The sequence below is a fragment of the Ictidomys tridecemlineatus genome, chromosome 15 (assembly GCF_052094955.1).
Source record: "Ictidomys tridecemlineatus isolate mIctTri1 chromosome 15, mIctTri1.hap1, whole genome shotgun sequence".
NCBI classification, from domain to species: domain Eukaryota; kingdom Metazoa; phylum Chordata; class Mammalia; order Rodentia; family Sciuridae; genus Ictidomys; species Ictidomys tridecemlineatus.
In genome coordinates, this window is record NC_135491.1 from 52,753,378 (window position 1) to 52,772,854 (window position 19,477).

At 46.2% G+C, this 19,477-nt stretch overlaps 1 protein-coding gene and 1 long non-coding RNA gene across 5 annotated transcripts in view; both read left to right on the forward strand.

Annotated features, from left to right (window-relative positions):
• Wwox (WW domain containing oxidoreductase) overlaps positions 1-19,477 on the forward strand; it is an 861,609-nt gene that overhangs the window by 124,384 nt on the left and 717,748 nt on the right. The gene's annotated exons all lie outside the window — the stretch shown is intronic.
• LOC144371068 (uncharacterized) lies at positions 14,685-17,652 on the forward strand. Its single transcript, XR_013431227.1, has 2 exons — positions 14,685-15,533; positions 17,277-17,652. It is a non-coding gene; the product is annotated as an uncharacterized LOC144371068 (long non-coding RNA).

Genomic DNA, 19,477 nt, shown 5'->3' on the forward strand with positions numbered 1-19,477 from the left:
CTCTATGTATATATGTGACTGCATGACCAATACGGTTCTATAACATGTGCACTCAGAAAATACCATCTATGTATGATAAGTCAGAGTGGGTAAGTGCATTCTACTGTCATGTGTAACTAATTAAAACAAGTTAAAAAAATTAAAAAACTGCAACAAAACCCCAGGGGTCTGCTTGTGTGTGGGCTGTGTGTGGCATGAGACACAGGCTACAGTGTGTGCCCTGCTCCAGGACACCTCCAAAGGCCTTCCCCATGCAGCTCCATCTGCTGTCACCAGGGAGCTTGTCCAGCCGCCATTCCCCAGGTGGCTGATCAAGTGGAGGTGTGAGCGAGTGTCTGGCCCACACCACTCTTTCAGGTGAGCTTGCTCTTGGAAGATCTTGGGTGGTGATTAAAAAAAAAAAAATACCTTACATGAAGAAACTCTTCTCTGGATCGTTACGTTACCCTCCTGTTCCCAAGAAATCTTTTCTGTCGGGAGGCAGAGAAAAATACCTTCCTGCACCCAGCGACCTGATTGGGAAAAGAGCACAGCTCGCCCACCTCAGGCAACATGCTGGAAACTTAGAAAAAAAAAATCACACGTCCCAAGCACGTCCCAAGCATGATAACTAATGACAATGGCTACCCTTCCCTGGACAGCCCTGATAGCCGGGCGTTTCCCTGGCTCCCAGGACCGTGTAGCCACATTCCTGCACACAGTAGTTCTATGGGGCTTCCTTTTCCCATTCTGTAGATGGAGAAGTTGAAGTTCAGAGAGGTTACTGATTGATTCAAGGCCATGCCCTTACTGTCATGGTGCCAGCCTCTCCACCTCCCCACATGGCTCCATATCTCCTTCCCATAATGGGGCCAGTGAAGGACTGGGGGTGGCCATATGGCCATTGCCACCTCACCCTGTCCTCCCTGACCCTGCTTTCCAGCTTCTCCCATCCTAGCATTTGACTCTTGCTAGGATTTTTTTTTCCCCTCTAATAAACTAGGTAGCTTCATCCAGCAAAGAAGCACACTGGGTTCAGCCTCAGAAGACTCAGCTTTGTGGCCCTCCTATTTGATGACCTTCCCTTCGCCTGCCTCAGTCTTGGCATTTGCTAAGTGGGGAGAATACTGGATACTTGTTAAGGTGGTTGCTGGATAGGATGAGGTTCACATTTCATTTGCATGCATTGAATATTGTTTAATGAATGAATGAACGAGTTTGTAAATATGAACAGGGAATGGTGCAGGACATTGGTAAGTGGTAGACGGGTGCAGGTACCTGTCCTTGGAATCCGGGAGGCAGTCACCTGTGATTGCATATCAGTAAATGGTTCCAACACTTTGTAGTCTGCGTAAATGGTTTTGACCCACTGAGTTGTTCAGCTTACAACCGGCACAATAATACAGGACAAGCCTGGGTTTGGGCCGTCTGGTTTAAAAAATAAGATGGTCTAGATGATTTTGCTTCAGGTGAGGCAAAGGTAATTCATTCTTCCTCAGTACTTTTGGCTTTGAACTTGAGACTGTGTCTTTTATCCCTGCAATCCAGGGGAACGCCAACCCCATGAACTTCTTAAATACACACATGGTCCTGGACTGGGGTCTTCATCTGGCTGCTGGATTGTTTAAAGAAGGATTTTTGTGATTCTTTTCTGCTGACACACTGGCTGTCATCTGTTGTTTTTCTAATCTCCCAGTAAACATTTGGGAAGTGAAGATTCAGGAGTGATATTTCCCTTACACTGGAAGGGTGAAGGAAGCCATCAGATTTCTCGAGGTTTCCTCCAGCTCTGCGCAGACACTGCTGCAGGCCTGCACAGTGATTGAATTATTTGCAACCTGTAGAGCAGCAGGGTATTTATTTGGCAGCAGGCAGTATTGATGGATCTGGAGGATGCCGTTTGACAGTCACGGGCTGGAGCGAGGCAGCGCAGGCTCCTCAGAGCCAGCCGGGAAGGGGGATTGAGTGACACAAGACACTTGGGGTGTATCTCGGGCAATACAAACCAGGGCAAAATGTCATTCCTGCTGGAGACACTGCAGGTGTGCAGCAGGAGGTGCTGTGGACTCTGTCCCCCCTGCAGCCAAGCAGCTGTGACCCTGGAAGGGAATGTGGGTCCCCAGGGAGGTGCTTTCTTGCCAGCCTGTTCCTGGGAGCCTTGGTGATGAGAACAGAGCATCCTTATTCTTCTGGAAGGATTCTAAACAGTTAGCTGTCACTCGTGCTCTGCTGCTTCCAGAGCAAAGGTGACTTGGGGACTGTCCGACCGTTTGGTGTTCTTAGACTTGGCGTGTGTTCTTGCGGCCCCTCTCTTGGAGGTGGCCTGGGACAGACAGGAGTTGTGTGCCATAGCATCCTTTTTTTTTTTAATCCTTGGGGTGCAACCCCCAGGCTTCATGCATGTTAGGCAAGTGCTCTATCATGGGGCCACATCCCTAGCCCTTGTGCCATTTTTTTTTTCCTTTGTTGAAATCCAACTAAATTTTTCCCACTGCTTTCTAAAATTCTCCAACAAATCAGAAACGATGCATATTAAATTTTACAAACTTTGTTTCCTAGAAAAAGAACTCCATGTAAATCCAGGTCCTCCTGCCATATACAGTTATGAGGTGGGAAGGATCTTGAGTAGCAGTTAAGAATTCTGAATTTCCCAGTAATAGAATGTTGTACTCATAATTAAAAATACGACTTTGGAGGTGTGGCTTGTGGTGTTCAATATATTTCCTACACTCATTGGTAAACCATCGATTGCACGTTTGCTAATGATGTCCAAAGGAAGCTTTGAAAATCACATGAGCCCCTCATACAGCAGGAACCCAGGCATACCACAGCGTTAATAAGAGCGAGGGGAACGTTTCCCTCTTAATGTAATAGACCAGTAAATTCTACCATTTATTGTTAGCTCTTAATTTTCTGGGATTAAAGAAGTACTAAAAATATGCCAGATAATCAGAATGTCGCTTCCTTGGAAGGATGGGCGGTGCTGGGCTCTTTTTTGGTATCGGCACTACACAGATGGTGTCAAAGCCAAGGTGCCTGCAGCCAGGATCTGGTTTTGGGGGAAGGGAGATGAATGATCCCTGGGATTCTGTAGCTGAGCACCGGCCATGCTCCCAGGGCTCTGCTCCCCGGGCTCCCTCAGCTGCCTGGAAGGTGAGCCATCAGCCCAGTTCTTCCTCTGAGTTCGGCAGCCCTGCTAGGGAAGAAAAGTGCTCCTGCGTGTTCTTCCCAACCTGCAGGAGCCCTGCAGACCCACCCAAATGCCAGCAGCAGGCTCGTGCCCCACTCAAGACCCACGTGGCTTTCGACTCCAAGAGCTCCTCCTCCTCCTCCTGTCTTGACCTCAAAGTTTACAGGGTAAAAGAAACATTTATGGACCAGTTAAGACCAGTTGGAACATAACGACCTGCCTCCTCATCACTCTCCACAAATCTCCGCATCACAGAATGTGCTTCTCTGCCTTTTCAGACCATGTGTTTGGCCTGTGAAGACTGTTCCTGGTGCTCCCATGTGGAAACGGGGCCCTTCTCATTCCTTACCTCAAACATGCCAAAAACAAGAGTGTTTAAGAACTCATAAGGTAATTTAGCACCACATTAATAACAGAAGCACAATCTTGAATGATGTCTGTGAGTTAGTAAAGGAATTATTTCTGTCAGTTCACAGGTTTAATCTGCTTAATAAATAAACTGCTCCTGCAAATCAAGTCAAAAATACAAAACAAATAAGCAAAAAGCCACAATCGGCACAATCCTAAAGTCGTGCAAAAGAAAAATAACTGGAAGATTTCAGGTTTATGAGCAGAGAAGAAACAACTTAGAATAGGAACTTTATTCTGCTTTTATCGAGGCAAAATTAACAGACTAAAAAACTGCTGCGCTTTGTTGGAACCGTAGAAGTGGCTGTGCCCGCTGGTTGGAAGGGACAATTTAGTACTGAAATACTGAGGTATGATTGAAGATCTCCATCAGAAGTTCCAGAAGTGTGTTTTACTCAGGATAATTCTATCTAGGAAAATATCTTGAATAGAACTGAAAATATTTGATCACTGAGTTACAATGACGTGAAGCATGACTGCCATGTGGTTTGCAAAGAGGCAACCTAGAGTACTTGTGAGAATCCTGACATTTAAATTGTTTTTGTTTATGTTCAGGTTGTTTCCTTTTAAAAACACTCAGTTGTAAGAAAATGATACTCAACATATTTGACATAGGTTTAAAAAGCCTTGTGTGTACATATATATGTAATTATACGTTAAAGTTTACATGAAAACCTCAAGTAATGAAAAAATATCAACATTTTTGTTGATCGGTTCTTTCTTTCTTGGTTTAAATCAATAATATAAAATGAGATAAACTTATTGATTATTGTTTATTTGAAATTTGATTCTTGGACAATAAACTAATTCACATTACTTTGTTGTTGGGGGATTGAAACCCAGAGGCACCTTATCACTGAACCACATCCTCAGCCCTTTTTATTCTAAAATAGGGCCTCACTAAGTTGCCGAGTCTGGTCTCAAACTTGGTGATCCTCCTGCCTCCGTTTCCTGAATTGCAGAGATTACAGATGTGTGCCGCCGTGCCTGGCTGTTAAATCATATTACTTTTTAAAATAAAAGTAAAACAATTTGGAATTCTGCTCTGGGCTCCCCATGTGGTGGCTCAGTATAGGCACCTTCTAGGCCTGCGTGTGATGAACTTCACAGGACATGCTCCCTGTCACCTGCACCCTTGTGTGGGTGAGTGTAAGAGGGATGTAGCTGTTGCCTGCACTGCACCCACATGTGGGGTTAGTCATTTGTTTCTGTTTCTTTATTAGGAGGTTGTTGGGGAAGCAGGACTTCAACACTATGACTCGGCCGTACTGTGTAGAGCCATTATTAGTATGGGGATGAAATATTAATTCAGTACTTTCACAGCTAGCACTTGAGCCATTTCTGTTCAGTTGGGGGCAGCTGTTTCTGCTTTTGTTTTTGGGTTTTAATCCTGGGGAGCCCACCCTTTTCTTCCTGGGGTTGTTTTCCTGGAAGGTGGTGAGGACAACAGGGAAAGTTGAGGTTCCATGAGCTGCAGGCTCACCTGTTTCATTTCATTTTCTATTTATCTGCTAAAGGAGGACAGCTGATTTGGCTCATTTGTTTAAAGATAACATATTTGCATGGGGCACCAGTGTTCCCAATTTTGATGTTGGAGTGCCTTAAATTTCAAAGAGGCAAGTGACCTTGTATTGGTTTTCTAAAGGGACTGGACCCTGGTGGCGACATCCTGTGAAGAAAGGAGCATTTTGCTTCACAGTTCAGCGCATCATGGTAGAAATCACAAGTTTAGCATTTCCGTGAGTCTACAGGTATATGGAATTATTAGGAAAATGGAATTTTCCTGGCATCCTAATTAAAATGGGGAAGCATCTTAGCAGCATTTGGGTGTTGTGTTTTGTATTCTGGTGTGGAATATTTATTTTGCGGGGGATGTAAAACTATCTTAGAAAGTGACGAAGGTATATCATTCACAGTGATGCTGTCTGTTGCTCTGTTTACATTCGTCTTCGGTAGTGAAGGGCATATGCCATGGGAAATTCATTCAAATTATCTGCATAATGATTGCTCGAGTTTGTGTTGTGTCTACTTGATGCTGCCGTCATGGAAAGAGATTTTCTATCTGTGTTTGAACTGAAAATTCTCCATTCTGCACTCTAGGTCTTGTCGGTGAACAAGACTTTCTATCCAAATCATTTTTTATTTTCATGATGATTGAAGTGACCATAATACACAGGCTTTCACCTGTCAGATAACACCTTCTAAAATCTGGTGATATTATTAATACATAATCAAAGAGCATCAGGAAACGGGAATGGTCTGCCAGTCAGTTGAGTACACTAGTCGAGTATATCCCATGTCCTACTAACAGAACTGTGGGCTTTCCTCGGTTTATCTTGGCAGCAGCTCAGACTGGGCCCATCGCCTTGGATTCATTGTAGGAGATGACTTCCATGTGCCATAGGTCTGTGTAATGTGTACCCCAGGCAGAAATCTCACACTTTGTAGAGTGGGGACACCCTAACGTGGTTTGCTCACCCTGGGCACCAGTGTCTTCCCTGTAGTGCCAGGGTGATTTTCGCCTTAATGCAGACAACACAAAAGGGTCCGGGAACCTTCCCTTGATGATGGAGACCTGACATTGCTGATGACTGGTGTCTGCAGGTTCCATAGATACACACTGGGGTGCTGAGACACCCTTCCAGCTTCTCTTCACTAAGAAAGCAGATGGAAATCTTATGGTGTCCATCATGAAAAGTCTAGCTTCTCCTCGGGGTCTAGCCTGTGGTTCCTTGTCTGGCTGATTCTACTGACCCTTTCTGAGGGCCCCATGAATGTCTTCCTTACTATCTATGCTAGGACCGATCCCCTCTGGTTATTCACGGGTGATTCCACTTCCACAAATCTATATACGTTTAACTTCAACCAGTGTTTATTGCACAGTGTCTTGGAGACTCCCTGCCCCTCTATACCCCCAACTCCCCAGGTTGATGAGCTGCACTCCTGCTTTACATATGTTCCGTGGGAGCCCCGAGTTCATGGAGGTCTGTGCACAGGATGCTCAACCCAGCCTGGTCCATGCTGGGTGATGGGGGAGGACTTTGCCTACTCTTATCAAGGAGACTCACATGCTGATTGGGATCATTTCTGAGGCTGACTGGCTGCTGAGCAGAACCATCAGACTTCCTGCAGCAGGCCATCAGGAGGTTGGGCTGAGGGATTGTGTTCTTTTAACATTTTATGTTTACCAAGTGTGGCACATTAGACTCGGGTCTGGTGTTTCTTAGAACCCTTCATCTACCACAGAGTCTTGGGGAACAATCAGTGTGAGGTCTTGCTTTGATATTGTACTTTTTGTTTATTACGAGGTATATTTAAAAATAAAACTCAGTTGATGCTTTAGGGTAGACCATTTTAACATAGTTCCTTTTCTTTTCTTTTTCACCTTTTAACCCAGAAAGCTTCCAAGAACATATTTCAGAGATTATAACTGGTTGTGAAAAGTACAATATCTTGAAAATATTGCTAAACATATGTGATATGTGTAATACAAATTCCTGGGGACCTTGGATAAGGGGAGGATAGTAAAGAAACTGTACTTTATTTCTGGGGAAACATGGCGGTGTCATTTGGAGCTTATGATATATTAATGTTGTGGTAATTAACTTTCGTCTGGTGGGTCACAAATCAACCCTTAGCTGATTTGATGATGATTATGGTGATGATGATAATGAGGGTTATGGTGGTGATGATTATGGTGGTGGTGACGATGCTCCTTGGTGGTGATGGTGAGAATTTTGGTGGTGGTGGTGATGATGATAGTGATGATGATGATAGTGATGATGATAATGGTGGTGGTGATGATTCTGGTAGTGATGATAATGGTGGCAGAGATGATATTGGTGGTGGTAGTGGTGGTGATTTTGAGGATGATAGTGGTGATAGCAATGGTAGCTGCGATTCATTTTTTGTTTTCTGGTTGCTGATGCTGTCCTGAGTGTTGGACTTGGATCTTTTTTTTTTTTTTTTCCTCACATCATTCGTGGTATGAGTGAAATGGTCTCAGTTTTCCAGGAGAGGTAATTATGCATTGGAGAAGTTTATAATAACTGCCTAGAATTTGAAGTGAGGTTTGTACTGAGTCATTTCTTAGGGGTCAGAATGTACCAAGAAGCTAGTGGTGGCCACTCTTTACTGGCATGGGCATCCCTGTTCAATCCATTCATGAATTAAGGAAAGAAGTGACATCATCTGTCCTCTGGAAATCTTTCAGGCCTACCTTTATCCTGAGATAAAGAACAAGTGGTCACTGAAATTCCACTCCTTTTATGCAGATTGTTTTCCTTAGGTATTTCCTTTTTCTTGTCCTGCGCCTGGGCTATTAACCTTCTCCTCTTCCCAAGGCAGCAGAGGTGGTTGTGGAGAGTTAGTCCATCAAGTTCACTATGAAGATGGCTGAATTAGGAAGTTCCTGCCCACCTCCTTGCTTCAAGAGGAGTCTGCTTCAGGTCTTTTATAATTCTCGTATGATCCGGCGGGGGGAGTGTTGTGCTGTCATATTCCCCAGCGTCCTGTGTGTGTGGTGACCTTTGTCTCTGGATGGCAGCTCCCCTTCCCAGGTCTTGCTGGTGTGAATGGCCTCCTCTATCTCCTGCCCTGTTACCAAAGTCTCCCAGGACATTTGGCAGCCAACAATCAGTGGCTGAGGTGGCTGAGGGAGTGCACATAAGGAAAAATGTTGTTGTAAGTATCCAAAAGATAAAGAACAAGCGGTCACTGAAATTCCATTGCTTTCATGCAGATTGTTTTTCTTAGTTTTTTTCATTTCATCTGTGATTAACTTCATGCATATCTCTACATAGATAATTGCAGTTGTTGGACCTTCTGATTCTGGAAAAAGATTTGTGATTACATCTACAGTTTGGGGAATAATGGAGATTTGGAAGCTCCAATTCTCAGATCTCAGCTTGAACCACCACTGTGCAATGCCACAATTTTAAAAACACATATGTGCACATGTTTTCCATTTACAATGGTGTGAGTGTGTGTGTGTGTGTGTGTGTGTGTGTGTGTGTGTGTGTGTGTGAATGTAAATGAAATGCAGGGTCTTGTAGAATCACAGCTGTAATTCCTCACATTTTTTCTCCACCATTTCTCATCATTTGCATGCAGAATTTGCCTGTGCAAGTTATATTTTGGATCAATAATGCAGATTGGAAGACCCAGCAGAGGCCAAGGCCTCATTATATCTGAGTAGGCCTTTAAGAAATCAAGAAATAGGAAACACATCCATGCCCTGTAAATTATAAACAGAACCAGTCTTTTGTCGGGGAATTTGAAGTCCTTTTTACTGGTGGCGGGGCGTCTGTCTTCATTTAGCCATTGCTTCTTGGTCATCCGTTAGGCAGAGCACCTGTCCTGTGAGGTCTCCTATCCGAGGATGCTGAGACCTGGAAGACTGCCTTTTCCTCTGGGGACCTGTGATCTACTTAGGAAGAACCTCTGCTCTTTCATTCATAGGGTAAATTTCATTTGGGACTATCTATATGACAAGTGCTGGTCTGTATGCCAAGGACCCAAAGATGATAACGGGTAGATGCAGCCACTGGACTGGATACCACATACGGCCTGGACCCTGCTCCCTACTTGCCATCTGGCAGTTAAGGTGTAGATGCCCCTAACCATAGAGTGCCGGGTAATGAAAGCATGAGGAGGGGGCCAGACAGAGCAGGGAGGACAGAACTTAGCAGGAGGTGATGCTTTGACTTCAGGTCCCAAGGTGGTTTGTGACTCGTACCTCCAAAGTGCCCTGGGGAGGTGGGCTTGCCTGAAGGGGAAGGGACCAGCTCTCACTGGAAGAAAATGGTATGGAAAGCAGGACAGGTAAAATGACGGATGGTCATTGTGGCCCCACAGCAATGAAAGTCCCCTTAGTGAATCCTCCTTGGCTCCTGCCAGTTTATTACTTAAGGCAAAGTTATCATAGCTTTGCAGAGTTGTCCTGATGGGGGATTCCAGGACAGGGACAGAGAGGTAGTAAAGGAGCCCTGATCCATTTTGTTCCACTCAAATGAAGATCCCAATTTTTAGCTTCACAAGTGCTGGTGGGAAGACCCAGGTCAGCTGGCTGTAGCCCATCTCGGGCTCTGTTCACCTGCCACCCAGGTGTGGCACTCCTCAGGTGCTGGCCTTCCCTTGTCCCCCAGTGCGGCTGACCCAGCAAGAGGAACCGACAGAGATAAGACGTGCAGGTGGGATGGCCCTCCTGCAGTGCAAGGGAGACACCCAAGGAGACACTGGCACTTCCTACACACTCCCAAATTTTAATGGGCTGCAAAACAAATATCCAACATGTGCAAATGGAGAAAATGAAGTGAGAAGTGTGAGTTGTTCATTTTTAATTAAGTTCTTAATTATATAACTACAAAACAAGCAATTAATTTCTGCATGGCTACATTAAGCACTCTACACTTAAATGAGGCAGAAAGAATACTAAAAACTATTTTCTCCCCTTTCTTACATAATTATAAGATAAAAAAAATTGTGTGTATATATATATGAAAGAGACGAAGGAAGGCAAGAATGCAGATTTACTGAGCACTTACTTTGTATCCTCACATGACCTGGGGCAGAGGGTTCTGTTTATGTCGTCCATCTGGATGATGAGGAATCTGAGGCTGGGAAAGAGCAGGCAGCTCCCCTGGGTCCGCACAGCTGGCCAGCCCAGAGCCAAGGCCACACGTATTCCTCCACCTGTGTAAGAATATCTCTCTTCAACTCGGCTCCCCCGGCCCTGACGCAGTTCCCCAAAACGGCCTTTCACCCTCGCCCAGGTGGACCAGGGCTCTCTGTTCCGATAAGCAAACTAAGGCCATTATCACTTCAAAATGCGGAGGCCTGAGACGTGATCGCTGTCATAGCAGCTACACATGGGGCAGGTGGACAGAGGCAAGCCACCAAGGAATAGGCACCCGTCACCACTCCACATGGGAAGGTCTCATAGCCAAACACGCATCTCTGTCGTGTTACGGGAAGAGTCGTGAGCCTGCTAGCAAGCTGGGTCTGTACAGGGTGGGATGCTGCACTGCTGTCCCCACACGGCCAGCCCAGCACAAGGGGGATGCCACCAAAGCCCATCAGCCAGCCTCACCTGAAGGGGGAAGGTGGTTGGGATCACTTGCATTCTTTCTACTATTCGAGGTAAGTGGCAGATGAATCTCTGGGGAGTTCTGGCAGAAGCCTTCATTTATAAAGATTGTTTTATTTTTATTTTTAGTATTACATTTTTTTCTATTGTAAAAGAAATGTGATTTTTATTTGAAAAGAACATTTTATATCTATAGAGTTGCATTAAAAACCCCTTTCTATTCCTCCCTCCAGTTCAACCCTACTGAGGTCAGGATGATTGACAATTTATTTTGTGCACATCCTTCTTCATGCTAACATACATCCACATGTGTAAGGTTATTCTCTTTTTCTAACTTGAGTGGACATTTATTTCACCCTCCCTGGGTAGTACCTGCTACCTGTTCTTCCAGAGCAGTAAGTATAACTAACTTGTTCTTTTGACTAGCTGCATAATATTCTATAACTTACAGCAGCAGGTTACAGCCAGCTGAAGTAGGTGCATATAAATGGAATTAAGATCTTCATGCATAATTTGATTTTGATTAAGAATTTTTCTTAATGGGTACCTCAGACAGGACTTTATCCTGCAAGGTATATCATGGGCAGGGATTTTTATGTCACAGGTGGGCCTAATTATCCTTGATTAATGTACTGTAAACTGATAGACTGGAGATTCGGGGAAGGACACTGGGGTAAACCCGGGCCCCGTGCTGTCGCCTGCCCTTTGAGCAGCTGCTGCACAGTTGTGCCCGTGGCTCTCTTACCCGGCAGGCATTCTGGTCTCACTCTACCCGTGCTGTCCTGCGACACATTGTTTAACACAGTGAGTTATGAGACGGGGAGGAATCCAGACTTTAGCCACCGATTTAACAAACGGTGACTTGGAGAGGCGCACTCCAGCCTGGCATCCTCATCCAGGGCTGTGTCTTTATCTAAAATTTATTAGCCAACTCCAAACCTGTTTGCCAGCTTGCTAATGGAAGCCTTTTGAATCAATTTGCCCCTATAATTTAAACAGCATTTCAATGTATATTGTCGAAGCAGAAAGGCGTTGCAGCTTCTAGCCAGTGGAATTAATTATTTACTATCCTTTTCATAAATACTTTCCTAGGCCAACATGACTGAAAAATGCTTGGGCTGTTTAAAACACACACCCACGCACAGGCACACACACATGCATACATGCTTACACTCTTACACATGGTGTTTTCCAATGGCTAATTTGAAAAATGTCACTGTATTAGTTTTCATTTACATCTGTCAGGAAACATATCTACACGTAAGGATTTTTTTTTCCCCTCTTTCACCAGATATTTTTTTGTGGAGTATGCATTTAACTCACATTTACAAATTGGTTTCTGTTTTTAACTGAAGGCACTTTTTCAGCAGAAATGATGTGTGTGATGTTGCAGGCCTAACTTTTAATCTCACCGGCATTCGATTTCAAGCCTTGGAATGGCCAACCCCTTTTTGTAGGAGCATTTCTCTTCAAAGGGTAAATCTGCCTGAGTCGCTCCTAGCAAGCCCTTCAGTTGAGGCAGCGCTGCCTGACGTCGGCCTCATGGGTGGATTGGTGAGGGAGGTCCTGTTAACTATAGCCTTTTCAGGGGACAGTCGTCTAGGAGAGCACCTGGGAGCATGGATTTGGTCTCTCCCTCCAGGGCCCAGGGCAGGCTTGTGTGCTGTCCAGTGTCATAGGTACAGTGTCTCTTTCAAGGTGAAAGCTTGGGCAGGTCATTTGGTAAAGTTGGGGTGCCTCAGCTCTGTGCTTCTGGCCTGAAGCCCACTGGGACCAGCATCTCCCTGGGCTCTGGCTGTCCTCCTCCTGGGACTGGGGGCTGGAGGCAAAAGGGACCAGTGCAGAAAGGAAGCTCCTGCTTATTACCCTGCTGTGAGTAATCAAGTTCTTTGTTTCTGGCCCTGGGGTCTCTTGTCTTCTGCCAGCTTCCATGAAACTTGGCAGCTCACAGGGACAGTGAAATAGTACACCCTTCACAGCAGGAAAACGACCTAATCCATAAGGAAGATTATAAAGAGCTAGGCGTGAACAGACTGTGGCTAAATCCACCCTGCCGGCCTACCAGTGCTCACACATGCTAGGCAAGTGCTCTTCCACGGAGCCACAACTCCAGCCCTACTTTTTTTCTTTTTCAAAATGGACCTTAAAAGAAACCTATGTGACAAAGACACATGTGGCCTGAGACTAACGTATTTACTATCTTGTCCTTTTTCTGGGGGGGGGGCGGTACTTGGGATTGAACCTGGGGCACTCGATCACTGAACCATGTCCCCAGCCCTTTTTTATATTTTATTTAGAGAGAGGTCTCACCGAGTAGTTTAGCACCTCGCTAAGTTGCTGAGGCTGGCTTTGAACTCATGATCCTCTTGTCTCAGCCTCCACCCAGATACTATCTTGTCCATAACAGAAAACATTTGCCAACCCTGATAGAAAGGAACTATAATATCTGCTACATAGCACAATAATGCCTGCAGAGAATACCACTGATTCCCTGCCCTGGCCACCCATCAGTGTCCTTTACCCTCATAGCTGTCTTCTGAGTTGAATGCTACCATTATGGGGAAGTGGTTGGGTACCTTTGTTACCTGGACACAGAAGAGCAGGCCATCGGGGGCTGTGTTATTTACCCTCTGCTGCCCTACTACAGTAGGCACCGTGTTCTTATTAAGCACCTCTGAGGCACCTACATGCCCTTTCATGTAACTCTGACCTGACTTGGGCCTTGTGGTGGGCACCTTCAGTCTCTCCTTTTCCAGTTGAGAGTATGGAGGTACAGAGTTTGAAGCTTCCCCAGAGTGGTGTCGTCATAAGTGTTCATCTTGGGACTCCTGCCTGGGTCCCTCTGGCCCCAGAGCCGCTGATGTTCTTTTCACAGTTTGTTCTGTGTTGAATGCTACTGTTATTGTGACCCATTTTTTAACGTGACTAGCTGTGTGTGTGTGTGTGTGTGTGTGTGTGTGTGTGTGTGTGTGTGTGTATTTGTAGCTTTCTTAAATCAGTACTTCAAGTTGGTTGTAAATCACTTATTTCCTTTAAGTCGATGATAGACCATGTATTTGGGGGCATTGGTCTGGTCTGCGATACTTGGGTTCTTCTAAGGGTGATATAACCAACCAAGGAGAATCTCAAAGTCCTCCCTACTCCTCCACCCATCCTGAAAAAGCAGGAAACACCTTGAATCATGGAAATATAAATGGACTCATCTATTTGAATCCCTTGTTTCTGTTCAGGTGAAGCAAGAACACCCAAAGGCCCTGTCTTCTCACAAATGGATCAGTATCGGGCAGTTTCAGAATGTTTTGTTGAGTTTGGGGTAATCCAGTGTCAGCTTCAGGTTTCATATTTGTTTTATGGTCCGCTAGAATTGCATCATTGTCAATCAGGTTCCTTTAAATTCCATTTTGAAGTAACCAAGAGTAGGTCTGTGATGCTCTGCAGGTCACTGTCAGAGTTTTAGACAATTGCTTTCAATGATTCCCTATGTTATTTCATCCACAGATGGTTTCTCATCTGTGTAATTCCAAAATCTGTTTTAGTCCTGGGAATTTTGCTTAGGTTGAAGGAATGAGCCCGTGTACCTTGTCAACGGAAGTCACAAGCCCATGTAAACTGGCTCTTGCTTCCAGCTGCTCACTCACTGGAACGTCAGCACAATGTGCTGAAGTTTCACATACGACATCTTGCCAGCAAGCCCCATTTGTCCCCGTCCTGGGTTCTTTTAGCATTTCAGCATTACTGGAGGTCAGAGTCCGAGAACCAATCCACAGCTCTGAATTCTTCACAGTCTGGATTCAGGCAAGGAGCCCTCGGAGCAGCACAACTAAGCACCTCCTGTTTTCCCTACAGGACCACAGGAGCTCAGGGTCTGTTGGAGGAGTGCCTCTGGGGTGGGACATTTTTTTGTCTTCTTTGCTGCCTTTCCTACTTGTGTCCTGCACTTCCACCAGGGAGACTGGGACGCTGGACTCCCTGGGAGGTTGCGTGTGGCTTTTCCAACGTGGCTGACGTGGGGCAGTGAGACTCTGGTATCAGTGGCTCAGGGCTCCAAGAAAGAGACGTTCCTGCAAGCAGAAACTCCCAGGTTCTGGGTGCCTGGCTTAGAAGTTGGCACAGCCCCCCTTCTGGGGTCATCATAGGTACAGAGGATTCTATTCGGATGCAAGAAGAGTAGATGTGCACTCTATTTTTTGGTGGCAGAAATGTGAAAGCATTTGCAGCCACATCTAATGTCTCCAGCAGGTAGTAATAGCATCTGCCTGCTTACCTGCAGAACAAGTTCACACTTCTGAACGTGGAGTGAGGTGTTCCTGTGAGGCACCAGCCACCTTGTGTGGCTGATGGGAAAGGTCCAGAGCATCGTTGTTCATGGCAGCAGTAGCAAGGATGCTAATGATGATGATGATGATGATGCCAGTAATAACATAAGGATCGTGCTGTTTTCTCCTGGCCAGACAGTATGACAGTTGTTAAAACCAGGAATGACCGGGGTGGTGATTGAGGCAGCGTCATTCAGTTTGGTTTTCCACATCTCCAAGGCAGTGTCCTCAACAGTGCATGTGTTGAAGATTTGGGAGAGTTTGTCATTAGGGCTCTATTTTCAATTTCAGGGATATTACAGTGTAAGTCAGTGATTGGAGCCATTTCTTTTCCATGGTACACTCTTCCATTCACCCTCCTTCATTTCCACTCTCCTAATTCTGGACGTAGTACTTTAGGTTCATCAGTGTCCAAATCTTTTACTTGTGTCTCTACCTCCTAGTGTCCTTCTGAAGTCCTCTGTCCTCCTGCTGCCCAGGCCTTCCTGTGTTGTGGCTGTGCTTGCAACCATCCTCAGAAGACCTTCAGCGATGGCCCATGCCTAACCATCAGGTCCAGTTTCCTAGCCTCCAACTCTCTCTCTCTACCTGCCCCCAGCATATTTTCCTAGTCTAGGTCCCCATAGAATTCCACTTCCTGTTCCCCAAGGTGATCAGTTTTGGGGAGAGGTGTGTGGAATTCAGAATAAACCACTTTGGTTGTTGTCGAACACTCCTTCTCAGAACTCTGTTTCTGTGGATGCACGGCCTCTCCTGTGCCAGGCAGAGAACAGCATGTATTCTTAGATCACGTTCACTCCACAGACATTCAGTAACTCCAAGCCTTAAGGAGCCACCGAAGGAGTCTAGAGCCAAGTTGCAAAATGGTCAGCTTTGCATTCTTGGAAACCATTCTGACAGCTTCCTGAGAAAGCAGAGTGGGGAGACCCGCTAGGAGATTCCAGCCACCCAGGCAAAAAGTGATGAGCCCTTGAACAAACATGGTGGCCCAGAGTACAGTGTGGGGAGAAGGCTGTGGGAGGCACTGAGAGGTGGAGTGAGATACAGCCATCAGCTGCAGGGGAGAAGGCAGGCCAGAGAGGGAAGGGTACGTGCGGACCCTCACTCATGCTGATCAACAACACTGACCTGTCACCTACCTGAAGGGAAGCAGATCTCCTGCATGACTGGGGTCTCTAGCTTGGGCAGTGGAGTGTGTGAAGGAATTGTGTCTGAGGACAGGGGAGGAGAAGAGGATGTGGTGGGAAGGTGAGGAGTCGGTTTCAGTTGTGTTGAAGTCCAGATGCCTGTGGAGCACCTGGGGCATCCCCGTGGAAGTGATCCATTGGCATCTGGGTTTCGGTCTGGCTCTCAGAAGGCATGGGCAAGGTGGCATTTGACAGGCATAATCACATTAGCAGCTTTGAACTGGAGAACACAGTGTCCAACTCAGGGTATCTACCTGTCTTGCTGTCTTGAGTTGCTTAGTGGTTTTTTTTTTTTTAAATCTTTTTTTTAAATTTTTTTTTTTGTTGTAAACGGGATACAATATCTTCGTTTGTTTTTATGTGATGCTGAGGATCAAACTCAGTGCCTCACACGTGCAAGGCAAATGCTCTACAAACTGAGCTACCAGCCCAGCCCTGCTGCTTAGTGGTTTTTAAACTGCCAACAAATCCCCTCCTGAAACCCCAGTGAACTCTCCCAGCATAGCCTCTATGTTGGCCAAACTGGAATCCTATCTGGTCTCCCAAAATGCTGCCTGCCCTGTTCCTTGCCTGCCCTTACTTCTGCTTGGCAGGTGCTCCCTATTCTCATTCTCCATCCTTCCACCCCTTCCTGTCTCATTTCTGTTCACACTTGGAACCCATTAGATTTCAAAATTCCACTTGCTGCATCTTATCACTGCCCTTTTCAATTCTGAACACTTTTTTCCTTTTTGTCTTTAATGGATTTATCACTTTTTAAGAAAAGCATAATATAGTAATTGGAGAACTCACCCTGAGGCCCCTACTGCTCTGTAAGCTCCTTGAGGTCCGCATGCGTGTTGGGTTGCGCTCTTTTGATGTGCATAACAACTCACGCAGGAACACATGGCCAGATCTTGGGAAGTCTAGAGCTATGCTTAGTCACTGGGTCTCCTGCACAGTCTCTTCTGTGTCGGGTTAATCTGCATAACTTTGGAGGGAGGGGAACTGCTTCCCTTCAGGTGGACTCATGGGTCAGTGTGGCTGAACAGAGTATGAATTTGGAGTCCATAAGCTTCAGAAGCCAGAGGTTGATTATTTTCTACCTTGGTCCTCTGTTTTGGCTTCAGGCTCTACATTCTTCCTGGACACACTCATAGCTGCTTTGGTTTCCCGGGCAGGATCTCAGGACCCACCTCCAGGGGATGCGCTCCACGTGGTCCTGCTGTGATGTTCCTTTTAAGAATAAAGAAATAACATATCCCTTGTTCCTCCATGCCTGGTGGAGTCCCAGGCAGCACCTCGGGGAAGCACCCTGAGTTCCTCGCACCTGCAGGGATCACCAAAAAGATTCTCAGTGGGGGGCTGGCATTGTGGCTTAGTGGTAGCCGCCTAGCACATGTGAGACACTGGGTTTGATCCTCAGTTGTGTGTCCACCTACAACTAAAAAGTAAATAATAATAAAAAATCTCAGCAGGGGTGTGAGAACCTTTGCCACCTTTTGAGCCTGTTTTTGGTTTTACTGGTTTCCCATGCTTCTGGTACAGGGGTCCAAACCACGGTGTGGATCAGCTCAGCTCAGCAAGCCCGATAGTGGTTCCTTCCTGAGGTATGGACCATGCAGAGCACACGAGGACTTGGCTTTTGCTCTTGAGGAGCCTGTAGCCTGAAAGAAGAAATGACCACAAGCACAGCCCTGGCTTCCTCCCACCTGCCTGGCCAGCCGTTTCCTGAACTTACCCTACTCCCCAGCCAATGCATGGCAACCCGTGGCCGGTGCTGGGGCAGAACAGGGGATTTGGAGCGATGCAGCCCCCTTTCTTTGACTCTTAGACTTAGGGTAGCTATTGTTCAGTTCGTCCCTGCCTCAGTTTCCCTTCTCATCAAATGGAGTCATAACCAGTGAGATAAAATCAGCTGACTTAGATGTAGCACTCACGTAGCCCCGGGCAGAGAGTGGTACCGATCATGGGACTAATGAAGGCAGAAGCCAGGCATAGAATTCAGTCCTGTGCCTCACGTCCCTCGTGATGTCAAGACGAGCCAGGCAGGGCTTCTCTAGCCTCCTGACGTCATAGCCCTGTGGTAGCCTGCTCTTTTTGCTCTTCTCTAACCCCTGTGAACAACCTCAGACCCTCTGGAAGCCCGCTGGCTGTGAAACATAAATAATTAGATAAATCGACTGCAGCTCTGGGGCCCTCGCTGGGATCACGTTCTGCGTATTTGGAAGTCGAGTCTGTGGCTGTGATCTCTCGGTGGCCTTGCTGAAGCTGCCACCGTGAGGTTGTGAGTAGATTGTAGCCTATTAAAAATAAAAGCAGTTTCCCGCCCCACCTGGAAGTTGGGTGAGGGGCGGGGGGCCAGGGTATTCACTATCTGGAAGTTAAGGAGGCTTTTATGAACTGGGCCATCTCTCCTCGGTCCCCATTTTTCCACACGTCTCTGAACTCTCATTAATTTTTCACAGGCTTGTGATGGATAGTTTTTATTTATTCACGTCTGAGGTTCCGTTGTGTGAAAAGGACTCATTTTATAACATTACATATTCATGGCTTGGGATAGATGGGATAAGGAACTTATTATTAATGTGTCACTGTGGGAAACTTACTCTAGTTCATTTGCGAACCTTGTTAAATTTGGTGTGGTCAGCAGACATGCCGAAGTTTTGGACACCTTCTCTCGGCAGAGGGCGGAGAGTTTGCCGTAGCTTTTCCTTGATTCAGTGGAACAGGTTTTAAATCTCATTGGAATCTTTTGAAGTAGTAGTTGAAAGAGGAAAGGAGAAGAAGGGATTGAGCAGGCAAAGCAGGTCTGACTCTGTCACTGATCAGACCGGTCCCTGGCATTCTGTGGCTTTCCTGCCAGGTTCGTGCAAGGGACGGATGACTTACTAAAAGGTGATGTGGGATGCCTTCCTCTCTTGCCCACCACCTTTTCTGGAACTCTCCCCTTGGGACACAGTGCAGTTTTTTCCCCACTTTCTATTCATCCCTCTGCCTTGTCCTCTGAATTCACGGGAGTTCCCAGTTTAGCTCCTACTGACATCACACAGCTACAGAACCCTGGGACAAATGCAGGGCATATTAACACACCATCTGTAAATCAAAGCTTGGCAGAGGGCACAGTAGGGAGCCTGGCCTGATCTGCTTTGGTGTGAGCTTAGTAAGAAGGAAGCATATGTTGCATGCAGTTCTCTGCAAAGACAGGCGCTGCTCTCTTGGCAGGAGCCGTGTGTGGGTTTTGTGGGATCTGTTGGGCTGTTTCTCGCTGACCCGGTTTGGCTTGGCTGCGACACGATGAGTGGGCATTGCTGTACAGCAAACTCTCCCA